Source organism: Oculina patagonica, chromosome 7 (genome assembly GCF_052425735.1).
Source record: "Oculina patagonica isolate OP01 chromosome 7, crgOcupat, whole genome shotgun sequence".
In the NCBI taxonomy this organism is placed as follows: Eukaryota; Metazoa; Cnidaria; class Anthozoa; order Scleractinia; family Oculinidae; genus Oculina; species Oculina patagonica.
In genome coordinates, this window is record NC_135764.1 from 16,244,744 (window position 1) to 16,259,073 (window position 14,330).

Below are 14,330 nucleotides of genomic sequence, written 5' to 3' on the forward strand. Positions count from 1 at the left end.
CTTATTAAATATTTGGAGTTTGGGAGTGGGCGCTTATTCGAGGCTGGGCGCTTATTAAATTTTCACCATTTTCAGCACGTAACAAATTTATTTTGCAACAAAACAACAAATAACAAACCTTGATTATGTACCAAAGAAGAATTTTAACTGTTCACTGAAGCTTTCTGTAAAATACTAACAAAAATCCGTCTTCGGGGAAGTCTCTTAGTAATACTAAGTCGAGTTCAATCTTATTGATACTCCTGTTGTGCACTTCAGTTTCTTGGGGAAGGGGGGTGGGCGCTTATTCGAGGCTGGGCGCTTATTAACTTTTCTTACCTTTTAGGGTGGGCGCTTGTTCGAAGTGGGCACTTATTCGAGGTTGGGCGCTTAATCGAATAAATACGGTATTTCCAAACTAACCGACTACGCCATTGCACGTGGTCAAGTTCGCGAAGCCGTAGACTGGAATTAATTGATCTTTAGAATGGAATCAAAACTAAAAGTAAAAAAGCATGAATTACTAGTAGAGATACAAAGTAAAAGGAAACGACTCCAGAAGGAAATAAAATAATAACGCTTATGCTGACCTTGTGCATCATGGTGGTCAGCCTGGTTCAGGGGCTCTAAGTATGAGTCCATTTGAAAGACTGCCAAGGGTCCTACGGCTCCTACAATAAATTAAAGATTCTTTATCAAGACATTTCACAGTTAAGGGGTTAAGGCGCCCTTTAGTAATCGAAGATACCGAGATCGTTCATCAATCCATGATGATTGCTGAAAAAGAGCTATGTGTGGAATATAAGACGTCTCGAAATTGTAAATAAATGAGCGTGACCATCGCGTCTAAAGAGTCTTAAAATAAAGAATTTGGCCATTAGTAGTTCCAGAAGGAGGGATGTCCAAGAAGTCCAGCCTACTATACAACCGCTTTAAAGTCTCGGAAAGACAGGTTTATGATCCCATAACTTATAAATAAAGAGATAAATTAAGAGATTGTTGGAATAATGTCATTACTACAATGGATGTACTCAGTCGTAATCGTCCCATTAATGCATGATAATTCCATCTTCCATGGAAATTATCGTTTTCAAAACCAAAACCTCTCTAGAAAAGTCCCGATACTATTCACTAAAAGGCTGATATGTTGTTTATTTTCCAACCTATGTTCCAAAATACAGGTTTATGGCGCGTATTTTTACCCATAAGCCTACTTAATGTATTTTTTGTTCAAAAAGCACCTGAAAATTGTTTGCTACAAGTCTTTGTGGACAACCACCAGCGAGCCGTATTGGTTCACTTAAAATGGGGGGGGAAGATGTAGTGTGTTTGTAACTGGGTTGCCTGTGTAGGCCCAGCCCTAAGGCATTGTGGGTAGTGCAATAAAGGAAGATGGCGGCTTGAAAACGTGTGTGTTTTCTTGTCGAGAATCCGCCTGCATCGTGGACCTGTCTGGTGTTCAGACATTACAACAAGGCCCCTAGCAGACATCACCAACTTCCCAAATGACAATTATGTTATGTCAGAGTAAAAGCAATTACTCTACAGGAAGTCATCCCAGGTTCTTGTTTATAGAGTGTTTCAAGAGTTCATCGATCAAGACACTTTCAAGTTTCTAGACAAAGTGTGTCCAAAGCAAATCAATCACCCTCATAGTTTTGAAATCAGACAGAAGACCTCCTTGTTTCCTCTGCCAATGGATGAAAAAAAAATTGCTGCTATGGTAGATATTCTCTGTGAATTAGGAGAAACACTAAATGAAGTCTGGCAGAAAGCAGGAGCTACGAGTGATGGTTCTGGAAATTTCATTCCAGATGACTTCAGCTGCCATTCAGTGGAGATCAATTGACACGTGTCAGGGCAACTTCTGCCAGACACTTGAGAGCTGGCTGTCACAATTTTACAGACCGCCTAGCACACACACAGCCAGATGGCTTCGAACTGTGGCATACAAAGCAGAATTTACTCATGGTAAAAATGATATTTTAGGACTGTGAAATAATTATTTTTAGCTTTTGGGTTTATTTATTTCTACTGAGGTAACCTGGAAGGACAATGTGTCTGTGTTAGAGAGCACTGCTGTATTTGAAAGCATAATATTGACCCTCTGGTCATTAGTTATGATGTAGGGAATAATATGGTAGTTTCTCTTTCAAAGTAAAAGCTACAAAATGTTATAATATACTACCAGTAATCACTCTTATCAAACTTAAAGTGCACTACGATCAAATTTTCGATTTCCATTTTTTACATTTTCGTGTACAATTTACTTTCTACTACCTTGCCATTTTCTCATACGACATCAGAAGTCGTTTTATTTTAACGTTTATCCGAACGCCGCCAAAACCTTGTTCCAAGGTGGGAAAGGAGAAAATGACGTCAAGACTCCAATACCCACGGGTGAAATAACAATCAGCATAGAACAGCACGAAAAATAAGCCCAAACTTTTTGTTGCTTTTCGCGTGATTTTCACTACATATTGTTTTATAATTTCAACCCGTAGGTATTTGGAGCCTGACGTCATTTTCTCCATTCCACCAGGAACAAGGTTTTATGGCAAATCGGAAATAAACATTAAAATAAAACGACGATGTTCGTAATGGATTGAAAATTGGCAGGTGAGTAAGAAAGCCTTGTACACGAAAATGTAAAAAAATGGAAATCAAAAATTTGATCGTAGTAGCACTTTAAATCTATTTTGCAGTTTGTGACTTCTACCACGATGGTGTCTATACCTTGCCGATGGTGTGGTAGCTTGCGCGCCTTTAGGACCCCTGGAGCTATGCCAGCGGAGGCCTTGTGCCTTCGGCAGGTTCAACCATGCTGGACAGGTCTAGGGTGAAGGGCCAAACAAAAATAGACACCCTGGTCCTCCAGGTTGGGGGTTGGCCGTAGGGCTGACAACCCTACCCCGTAAAAAATAAATTGTTACAGAAACCAACACTAGAAACCAAAGTTGTAGCAACAGGAACAACGAGATCCAAGCAATTGGACCAATGACAGGTGTTGGCCAAACCCAGCTGGGAGCCAGCATCTCGAGAGCCGAGTTTCTGTCGCCAAAGATTAAGATCAGAGTTGGCTGCTGGAATGTACGCACCATGTGTAAGACCGGCAAGCTGGCCCAAATTGTGAAGGAGGTGGATAGATACAGAAGGGATATCATCGGGATAAGTGAAGCAAGATGTTGAAAAAGAGATGCGGGAAAGCGGACTCAGCTGGGGAGAGCTGAGAAAGAATGCAAAGAACAGGCAGCAGTGGCGGAATCTGGTAACGGCCTTATGTGGCCAAGGGCACGAAGACGATTGAGTGAGTGAGTGAATGACACATTGATAAAGTCTAAGTCAGTTCGTGAAGTTGGTAATTGAAATACTTTCGTAAAAGAATTGTGAGGAACAATGTGTACAGCAACATTAAGAAGGATGTTGACGGATTTCAGGATTTCTTTTTATCTGTTGGAAGAGCTTATTCACTGAGGTTTTCAGTGTGGACACCATCACTAACAAGCCAACAGCACACATACCTCCCCAGAATCTGACAAGAGCAGACCAAGTGGAATATTTTGAGCAGACCTTTGGTTCCTTTGTCGATAAGTATGTTCTTCATGACAATCTGGAAGAAATTCAGTCATACCCAGAAGACAAAGGCATGAACTATGGTCTTTGTGACATCGAGTTTGCAGTGTTAGTCATGCAGATGATAGACACAGTTCATAAAGGGGATGGTGACCGTCTTATTGTCATTATCAAGTACCTGCTTTTAATGTTTAAGGCCAAGAGTAATTACTCTAAGAATGCCATCGAGACAATGCGATTCATAACACAAGTCAAGTGCACACTGACAGAACAAATGGCAGCACGTGTGTACATATGGGCGGTTTAGAAATCCAAGTGGAAAGCCTGGTCACAACATTGGAAACTGACATTGCCATGGAACACACCATCAAGGCAACAAAGGTTCCTAATAATGGCATGGGTGCCAACAAGACCCAGAAGGCAGTCCTGAGGAAACAAAGGTCTGTGGGTGGAGTGCAATGTATATGGCACTCGTATGACAAGAGCTCCAATGTAACACCTAATTCAACCGCTCACTCCAGGAAAACAGCTGTTGGTGACGAACTCTGCATGGTCCAAAATCTTAAGAACCTGAGGTCCTTCAAAGCTATACCTGGTAGATGTCACGCCACTTTCAGTGAAATTAAGAACAGTCCAATACTTTCCATTGACTGGCTAGCTTTTCACCAATGGCTTGACAAACACAAGAAACGCCTGGCAACTTGGAATGCAGAGGAAGAGGACAAATCAGATGATAATGATGCGTAAAACAACAACTACATATCAATGTTCTGTGAGTTTAAACTGCATGTCTACTGCCTGTAATGCAGGAATTGCACTTAAGTAATAAAACCAGAATCTGTGTGTCCATACAAAATTACAAAACACACATACAAAAACACTTAATTTGAGCTTTTTACAATAGTATCTTTGTTGCATGATCAATAGTTCATCAACTGGCACTCTGTTTTTTATAAGCATACATGTAATATAGATCTGTATCTGTTTAGCAGGTAAATTCTTAAAGTTCGAAGTTTGAAGTTTTTTATATTTTATGTAATTCCCGTGAAAGTTATTTCTTAATTTAACTTTAAAAAAATACTAAGAGCAAGGTCTCTACCCATCAATTTCTAGCCATACTTCGCTACTTAATGTACATGTATAGTAATCAGGAAACAATGAAATACAACTTACTAGGGGTAGTCTTCTAAGGAGATTGTAAATAAAAACAGTCTTGGTTAGGTTACGTGGGGGTAACGTGGAGCTTCCTGAAAATATTATTTACATGGGAATCTCTCCAAACAGCCATTTCAATTAAATCGTCAGTAAACCTGTTGCAGGTCCTAAGCCAAATCTTGGGTCTTGCCAAGAGTGTCTTTTTTCTCCTTTATTTTTTTTTTTTTTTTTTCTTTTTTTTTTTCAGGAAATGATGGCACGTTTTTTTCTCTTTGTTCCATTGGTTTCCTTTTTCTTTAAATTTTATTAAAAGGAGTCATGAAAGTTGATAAAAAAAAAAACTCACATTTTTTTTTTTTTTTTTAAATATCTCACCAGAAGTGGGGGGGGGCCCCCCCCCCCCCCAAAAATATAAAAATAAAATCTTTATATTTTTGTACTGGAATGAAAGGATTTTGGGGTCTAAAGAAAAAAAAAAACCAAAAAATTTATTTTTTTTCCAACAAACCCCCAAAAAGTTACAAGATCTGTGTTTACAGAAACTTAGATGGGAAGAACCAACCAATGATATTGATGGTGAAAGATGGGAGAGGAAAAGAGTCAGTTGGCCAAACTTTCTCGGATGAAAGTTGACAGATGCGTTAAACCAGCTACCTTAAAAGAGTGCTAAGCTTCACAATTTTGCACATGCCCCCTTCCTGCAGATTGCATATGGAGCAGTTTTGTACCTCTGATTGGTGGATGCTGAGGAAATGATCCCCTGTGCGTTTCTTATTGGAAAGTCCCGACTTGCCTATCTGAAATCAACAACTGTGCCAAGATTGGAATTGTCAGCTGCACTGTTAGCCGTTTAATTAGACAAGACATGTAAGAAAGTACCTAGACATTCCAATCAGTCAATCGAATATTGGTCGGATACACCTGTGTGAACATTTGCCGCCAACAGACTGTCAGTCATACATGAGAGCTCGCACCCCACCAGTGGAGACCAGTAGGCGACCAACCCAGCAGAGAAGAGCAGAGGACGCACAGTAGAGAAATAAAAGAAGCAGAAAGTCGAGTCTCTGGAGAGGAATAAGGAGTTTTGGCCTTGTGATCCAACAATCTACCAATCAGAACTACCAGAAGACGATCCAGAGGCAACATGAAATCCAGCCCCCCGGTCTTTACCACTTTAAGACATGTAAGAGAGTACCTAGACATTCCAATCAGTCAATCGACATATTGGTCGGATTACACCTGTGTGTAACATTTGCCGCCAACAGACTGTCAGTCATACATGAGAGCTCAGCACCCCACCAGTGGAGACCAGTAGGTTCTGATCTCAACCCAGCAGATGAAGTTAGCAGAGCTACGTCTTACAGTAGATGAAATAAAAGCAAGCAGAAAGTCGAGTTTCTGGAGAGGAATAAGGCGTTTTGGCCTTGTGATCCAACAATCTACCAATCAGAACTACCAGAAGACGATCAAGAGGTCAATATGAAATCCAGTCTCACGGTCATTTATCGACTCATCAAAGTGAAGAAGGCTATCCAGTTTGATGGAGAGCCACTCATTGTGGGAAAGATTAAGGAAAGCTGTGGCTTTGCTATTAAGATTCATAACGTGGTGCATCGAGAGATGCAATTGAAGTTGAGTTAACGCCAAAGCTGAGAGCATTCTAGAAAGTGAACCCCTGCTGTCCACGGACAAAGTTTATCGAGCTGAAAGGGAAGTTATCAACCATTTAAAGTTTCAAAGATTTTAAATTGGACATAGCCATTTTGTGATAGGTTTTACGGCTGTGGAAGTTCCAAACTACAACTTCAAATATGAAACCGCGTTTGAAACGTGTCCAAACGATCTCCCCAGCTAACACAACAGACTGAAATAACACCTTTTTGCAAGTTTCAAAACTTTGGAAAGTTCAAATTTAAATATAAAGGTTGCACAGTATTTATCAAGTCCAAACCTAAACCTTAGCCAAATACAGCTGTAATACGTAGCGAAGCATTTGGTGAAGCCATTCCCAAGCCAATTTACAAAAACATAACAGCAGCAATGAGCTAACCTTACAGCTAACAATTTAATGCCTCAATTGAATTCACACTGAGAAGCAATGTGCATTTCTTCCAGTAATAGTTGGCAGCATTTAAATTTAATTTTTTCTTTGCTCAAAAACATTTCAAAATTTAAAAGTCATCATTAACGGTTTTTGTATTAATAGATCAATAGTTGATGGGTTAATAGTTTGAAATGTGGTATTGCGTTTTATTATATGACTATTTCATTTGTTTTTGTCGCCAATATTTTGGTTAAGGTCATTACCTTGTTTGCTTTTGCATGTAAAACTGTGTCAATTAAAACTTAAGCAAATAAAGCTAGTTGCTGCAAAGACGTTAGAGATAATAATAAATGACTGGAAATGCGAAATCCAAGAAAAGTTGTACCTTGTTAACAGGTTCCACTTTATTTATTAGTGTTTACATCATTCTCAATATGTAGTAATCCACCATTGCACAGCAGACCACGACAGGAGAAGTTAATTTATTACCCTATTTTTTAATATATTCAAATCATCTGCGGCAGCGTGGGCCACGGACCGACCAGACGGCCGACCATGGGCTATGGTGCAGGAAAAAATTATATCTCATCACTTAATAAATTTGAATTAATTGTGGCATTAATTGGCATTATTTAACATACTCATTAACTGTGGCACTGCGGACTGCAGACCTCAGACCAAAAATTCACGTTAACTCGTGAACCCCAGGAACTGAAGCCTGAATAAGCTTACTTAGAAATCCAACATGGCTGCCACTTCATTTGGCCTGCCCCCACCAGAGCCTTTACAACTCCAGCAAGTTAACACAGCCCAGTCAAAAGTGGAGCAGTTACGATATAGCAACTAGTGAAACAAAGAAAGATGAACCAACGCGTGTCTCGGCTCTACTTACTGTAATCGACGAAGAGGCTGTTGATGTTTACAATACGCTCACATGGGATGTAGGTGACGAACCCAAAATTGAAAACGTTTTGGAGAAGTTCGAGTCGTTTTGCAACCAAATTCTGTGGCATTAGACATCCAAGGAACAAGAACCTTTGCCCAGCATATGGTTCAAAGTGCCAAAAGTGTGGTCTTGCAAACCATTTTGCAAAAAAGTGCTGAACAAAGGAAACAAGACCACCAAAAACAGACAAACGACTCCACCTGGTGGAAATTGAAGAATTAATACCGAAAACGAATTTGCTATCGACATGTTCACTCACAAAATCGGATCACTGAACACCAAGTGTAAAGATGAAGTTGCAAGTAAATTGTTTGTGACAATGATGGTAAACGACAATGCTTATGTCAAGCTCCAGCTAGACTTTGGAGCAACTTGTAACCTACCACCGAAGGACTAAGCAAGAGTTTGGAGAGACAAAGTTTGTAGAAGAAGTGGTTGAGGAGGACACAGAGGATGATGAGGTTCTGGGCATTTTTACAGTGAAGGATTCTGGTAAGGCTGGACGTACCCCGATCCATGTGTCAGTTATATTAGATCAGAAGAGTTGCAAAATGCAATTGGATACTGGAGCCACAGTGTCTATCTTGCCTAAGGCCCTGTATGATCAGCAGTTTAATCAGTGGCCATTGCGTAGTACCAAGATTAAGTTAAAGGCTTACAATGGTGTCCGAATTCCTATTCACATGTTCACTCACAAAATCGGATCACTGAACACCAAGTGTAAAGATGAAGTTGCAAGTCAATTGTTTGTGACAATGATGGTAAACGACAATGCTTATGTCAAGTTCCAGCTAGACTTTGGAGCAACTTGTAACCTACCACCGAAAGACTAAGCAAGAGTTATGGGAGATCCTGACGACCTCTATATCGAGAAAAGCAAGCCTACGTTAACCGTGTACAATGAAGCAGTTATGTACCTAGTGGGGAAGTGCAAACTGAAGTGCACGAGAGATGGTTCGTCCTATATCCTTCCAAGTTGTTTATGGAGATGCGAAACCACTTCTGAAGGCAGAAGGTTGTATTTCTTAAAAGTGCTGGTTAAAGACTCCCACCATAATGTGGATACAGTGACTCAAGACAGCCAGTAGACACAATGTCGATGACAGTAATTGATGTCAACATCTTGGCAGATTATGCAGATGTTTTTGAAGGCTTGAATGCCTCGCAGACCCTTACCTCAAAGAGATCGACCCAACAGCACAACCAGTTATACACCCACCCTGCAAGGTACCTGTTACCCTTAGAGAGCCATTTAGACTGGAATTGAATGGTAGAGGAGAACACCCTGGCCCCAGTGAGCGAAGACACAGTTTAGGTATCAAGTATGATTACAGCGCAAGCCCTGCAAGCGCAGAATATGTATCAATCCTAAAGATCTAAACAGAGCCATCAAGCGGCCTCACTACCCCCTCCCAACCGTTGAAGAAGTTGCACCAGTCTAAGCAAAAGAAAGGTTGATGCTTAAAGTGGGTTCTGGCAGGGACCGCTGATTGACCAAGCCCTTTGGCATCTCCTCAGCACCCAAATAGTTCCAGAGGAGGAAGAATGATACCTTCGGAGATATCAAAGGTACTGCAGTCATTGCTGATGACCTTTTGGTGTACGGAGAAAGTGACGACATGAAGACTGCCACCTCAGATCATGACAAGAACCTAAGGATCGTCCTTAGAATAGCCATAGATAGAACGTTTACCCTCAACCAAGTCAAAGTCCACCTGAGATTTACTAAATTACCTTACATCGGCCATTTGCTTGCAGTCAATGGACTGAAACCAGACCCAAAGATAGTAGATGCAATGCTGATGATGTCAAAGCCCACTGATGTACATATGTCTACAGTACTGCCCAGTACTGAGACGACTAGAAGATAAGCATGTTGAATGGCACTGGAATGAAGTCCATGAAAGAGCCTTCACAGACGTGAAGCAACTCATCACCAATCAAATCATCCTGTGCTACACGATGATGTTTGAAAAGAGGTCACCCTGCAATGTGACGCATCGCATTCCGACCTTCGAGCTGCTCTGTCGCAGGAGGGCCAACCAGTAGCTTTCCCATCAAGGGCACTTACGGCCATAGAAAAATTATGTTCAGATTGAAAAAGAACTTCTCGCGATGCAAGCAGTTTGAGCAGTACCTGTTTGGACAAGAGGTCACCATAGAGACTGACCACAAGCCCCTGAAGGCTATACTAAAGAAACCACTTCTCACAGCCTCAAAGAGACTCCAGCGAATGATGTGCTAGCAAAACTACCATCTACAATTCAAGAAAGGCCAAGAGATTACAGACACCTTGAGCAGGGCGTACCAACCATTATCTAACCATATCTCGCAAAATGAGTTAAATTCATCCGATCAGCAGAAGTCGACATGACTGAACCAGGGAGCCAGAGAGCGTCTTGTAGATTTTTAACAGAAAACTAAGGATGCAGTCCTGCGTACCTGAAGCAGACTATTGAGCTGGGGTGGCCAGAGAGAAGAGAAGCAGTCCCATCAGAAATCCGTGCATTTTTTGGCCCCCATCTTAAGAATATTCCTACCTATTTTTCTGCAGGTGATGTGATGGATTACGTGACTGATGCCCTGAAATCAACCTGCTACCCACAATCTGTCATAACTAACAACTCAAAGAAGAAACCACCTCCGACAATCAAACCAACTCCAGAAGAATTGGTAGGAAAGTTATTACGATGAGTCAATCCCTTTGATATATACCGTGGCTTCGCAGTCTTACCTTACATCAAAGGCCTAACTGAAACTCTCTTAAGACCTCTTAGAAACAATGGAATTCAAACCACAAGCAGGCCAACAGGAATTTGTTTTTCTGAAATCAAAACTATCAGCGGAGCTACAAACAAATGTTGTTTATAAGATCCCATGCGCCAAATGTTCATGGAGCTATATTGGTGAAACCAAAAGATGCTTACAAACAAGGAAGAAAGAACATTTCAGAAACACTAAAACCTTTAAAAAAAGGTTCTAACATTGCTTCACATGCTTGGTTGAACGACCATTCCATTGACTTTTGATAGTACACCCCTGATCGACAAGGGGAATTTCCGTGTTAGAAAAACGTTGGAATCCTGGAACAGCAATTACGACACCATCCTGACAATAACAACAAAAGACTGCCAAACAATTACCATCACTATGAACATGCTGCAGAGGAAGGAAAAGGCAACTACAATCAGAAATGACATAGCTCCAAAAGTTGGGGGCCAAGTCAGCGAGAAACCATTGCATCAACTTACCAAAGTGTAAAGATGGCAAATGTGAAGAGCACCCAATTGCAAGGCAAGGCAAGTTGTTTAATATATAGGTCGGAAAACTAAAGTCACAAAGAAAGAGACAGAGGAAGTAGAGATAAGAGAAGGAGGGTTTACCCAGGCTCGTGATACAGAGAAGATCAAAGCTGGGACTAAAGGGTAAAGAAACTCTGATTGACACAGGAAAGCAACCAGAAGGGGTAGGAAATTTAGAGGAGCCAGAAAAAAAGTTTGTGCCTCAGCTACTTTTGAAAAAAATTAAAAACATTTTTAGGGGGACATTTTTTAGGTGTCAAAGGCACTTGCGTTTCGTTGTTACCAGTTAGAGTTCAGTTTGCAAGATTTTGTTAATATAGGTACTCTGTTCATGGAAACAAAATAGTCTCGTTGTGCAAGAAGTGTTCAGCACTGATTTAATTTGGAAAATCTATTCTTAACGACTGCATAGTGGGCCTTGGAACTGCTTATAAAGTTTTCTTTCCATTTGTTTAATACAAAGCTGAACAGGCCATTTGAAAGATAATGTAGATGCCAGTAACTGTTCTTCAAATGACTCTTAATAGACCCAGTGCACAGAAGTTACATGGGTCCATGGATGAAGAGGCAAAGAAGATTCAAGAGAGATGTGTTTGTTACTTACATTTCTCAGTGGAAAGTCTGCAGAGAAGGGAGGCTTAAAGGGACTTAATCCAGAGCTTAACAGAAATTTTGAGAGGGTGTCGACTGTTCTCCCGAAACACAAAGTACCTTTTCTCTCAAAAAAGTATTTTCTGGTGCTACATTTGTGCTATAAGGCAGGCTGTCCACATAACAAATGTACAGAAGACAAAAAGGAAGAGTTTTACTGGTTCGCTTGAGGACCCCCACTTACATATTTCCCCTACCAGTTCCGGATGCATCAAAACCATGGGGTGCCGATAGTGACAAATGCAAAGGCCATTGTGCAGGACACTACATTAAGGCCCTAGAAGCCTGGAAGTATGTTTAAAGGAAACACAGCAGTCCAGGTAGAACCCCTTCTGTAGTTATTCAGAATGCATTTAATCAGCTATGATTTCTGGAACTGATATTCTAGCAGGTGCAGATTGTAATGTATTAGTCAGCGGTATTGTACGCATGCTCAATAAAGGAAATGTTGAAATGTAGTGTGCTGTTAGCTTGTGTTTTCATCTGGCCTAATCAGCCATATAAGAGACCATCCAAAAGTTCCTCGATATTTAACACTGGCGACGAGGACAGGATTGACTAACTAACAAAGAATGGCGGCAGTTAACATCGAAATTCAAGGCGTAGCTCCGTTCGATTGCAAAGGAAATTCGTCTGCATTGGGACCACGTTGGAAGAAAGGGCTTCAATCGTTTCAATACTTTTTTGTGGCCAAAGGAGTGGTGAACAATGCACAAAAAAAGGCTTTGCTACTTCACACCGCGGGAATAGATGTTCAGGAGTTGTACGAAACACTGAGAGACCCAGCCCCGAGTGTGGAATTTGAAGAAGATACGGCTACTGATTTCGAGAAAACGGTACGTACTCTGAAAACGTATTTTGTCACCAAGCTTAATGAACCGTACGAGCGACATGTATTCAGAAGCATGGCTCACCAGGATGGAGAACACAGTTGGTCAATTCATAGCTAGGCTTAGGAAGCAAGCACAGAATTGTAATTTCACGACCCCAGACATTGACATTAGGAGATTAAATTATTGACAAATGTCGATCGTTGGAATTGAGGAGGAAATTGCTGGCAAAGGAAAATCTTTTACTCTTGAGAAAGTGCAAGAAGTAGCTCGATCAATGGAAGCTGTTGACGTTCAAGCTAAGAAAATGGGAGCACAGGATTCTGCACCTTCAACAGTGGAATCACTGGGAGTGAATAAAGTCATTGTAACACCCCCTCCAAAGCCTCCCAAGCAGCCAAAAGTGAAAAGGCAGGGACGATGCTACCGATGTGGTCAAGAAGGACATTTTTAGCAAGGATAAATCTTGTCCAGCACGTCAAAGTGTGTGTATGAAGTGTAAGAAAGTGGGTCATTATGCAAGTGTATGCAAGACCAACCCTGAGAGCCATTCAGCATCTGGAAACAAGTCAAGTGGTAGAAAGGGTACTGCGGACTGCAGACCTCAGACCAAAAATTCATGTTAACTTGTGAACCCCAGGATAGCTAAGTGGTCCAAGTGTGAGTTTATGGTACAGCTGATGGTACCAAGTGTAGAGTTTCTATGCTATCGTGTAGATGGAGAAGGCCAACACCCTACTGATGAGAAGATGGCAGCGATCAGTGAAGCTCCAAGTCCGAAGAATCTGGCGGAACTTCGCTCCTTCTTAGGGTTGCTGAATTACTATGGCCATTTCATTGCCAATCTTTCCACCTTGCTTCAGCCAGTACATGAACTCAGCTCCGAAAGGGAGTGAAATGGGAGTGGACAAAAGAGTGTGAAGAAGCTTTCCAGCTTTTTTAGTAAATCTGAGCTTATGGCTGGTAGAGTATTGGTTCCTTATGATGAGAAGAGAAAGCTGATTCTAGCATGTGATGCGTCTCTGTATGGTGTAGGCGCTGTGATTTCACACGTAATGGATGATGGACAAGAGCGTCCCATCGCTTTTGCCCCGAGAACACTTACAAAGAGTGAAAGGAACTATTCCCAGATAGAGAAGGAGGCCTTAGCAATTGTATTCGGAGTCCGGAAATTCCACAAGTACCTGTATGGTCTTACATTTCACCTGTATACAGACCACAAGCCCTTGGGTCCAAAAACAGCAGTACCAACCTTAGCAGCTGCTAGAATGCAACGCTGGGCAGTAATTCTGCAGGCCTACAGCTACCAAGTGGAATATCGGCTGTCTACAGAACATGGCAATGCTGATGCCTTATCACGTCTCCCGTGCAACAATCCACCATTGAAAGAAGAGGCTGAACTCTATTTCTTCTCAGGCCTTGAAGAATTGCCTGTTGATGCAAAGGACATCAGCAGAGAAACCAGAAGAGATCCTGTTCTAGCGAGAGTTCTGAATAACACGCTAACTGGATGACCAAATTATGTATCCAGTGAGGAACTGAAACCATTCTTCACACGAAGACACGAGCTTACAGCTGACCAAGGATGTGTCTTATGGGGAATGCGTGTAATCATTCCTCCATCGCTACGGAACAGACTATTGCAAGAATTACATGAAGAACATCCTGGTATTGTCGCAATGAAATATATCACTCGAAGTTACATTTGGTGGCCGAATTTGGATGCAGAAATTGAGTTGATGGTGAAAAGCTGTGAAGTGTGTCAAGCAGTGCGGAAAGCACTGCCCAGTGCACCACTGTACCCATGGAGGTGGCCTACTCGGGTGTGGCAAAGAGTACACATTGACTTT

The 14,330-nt window shown here is 41.4% G+C and overlaps 1 long non-coding RNA gene across 1 annotated transcript in view; it reads left to right on the plus strand.

The window, feature by feature from the left end:
- The window catches only part of LOC144659509 (uncharacterized), a 152,684-nt gene that overhangs the window by 115,296 nt on the left and 23,058 nt on the right, over nucleotides 1-14,330 (plus strand). The window lies entirely within an intron of this gene.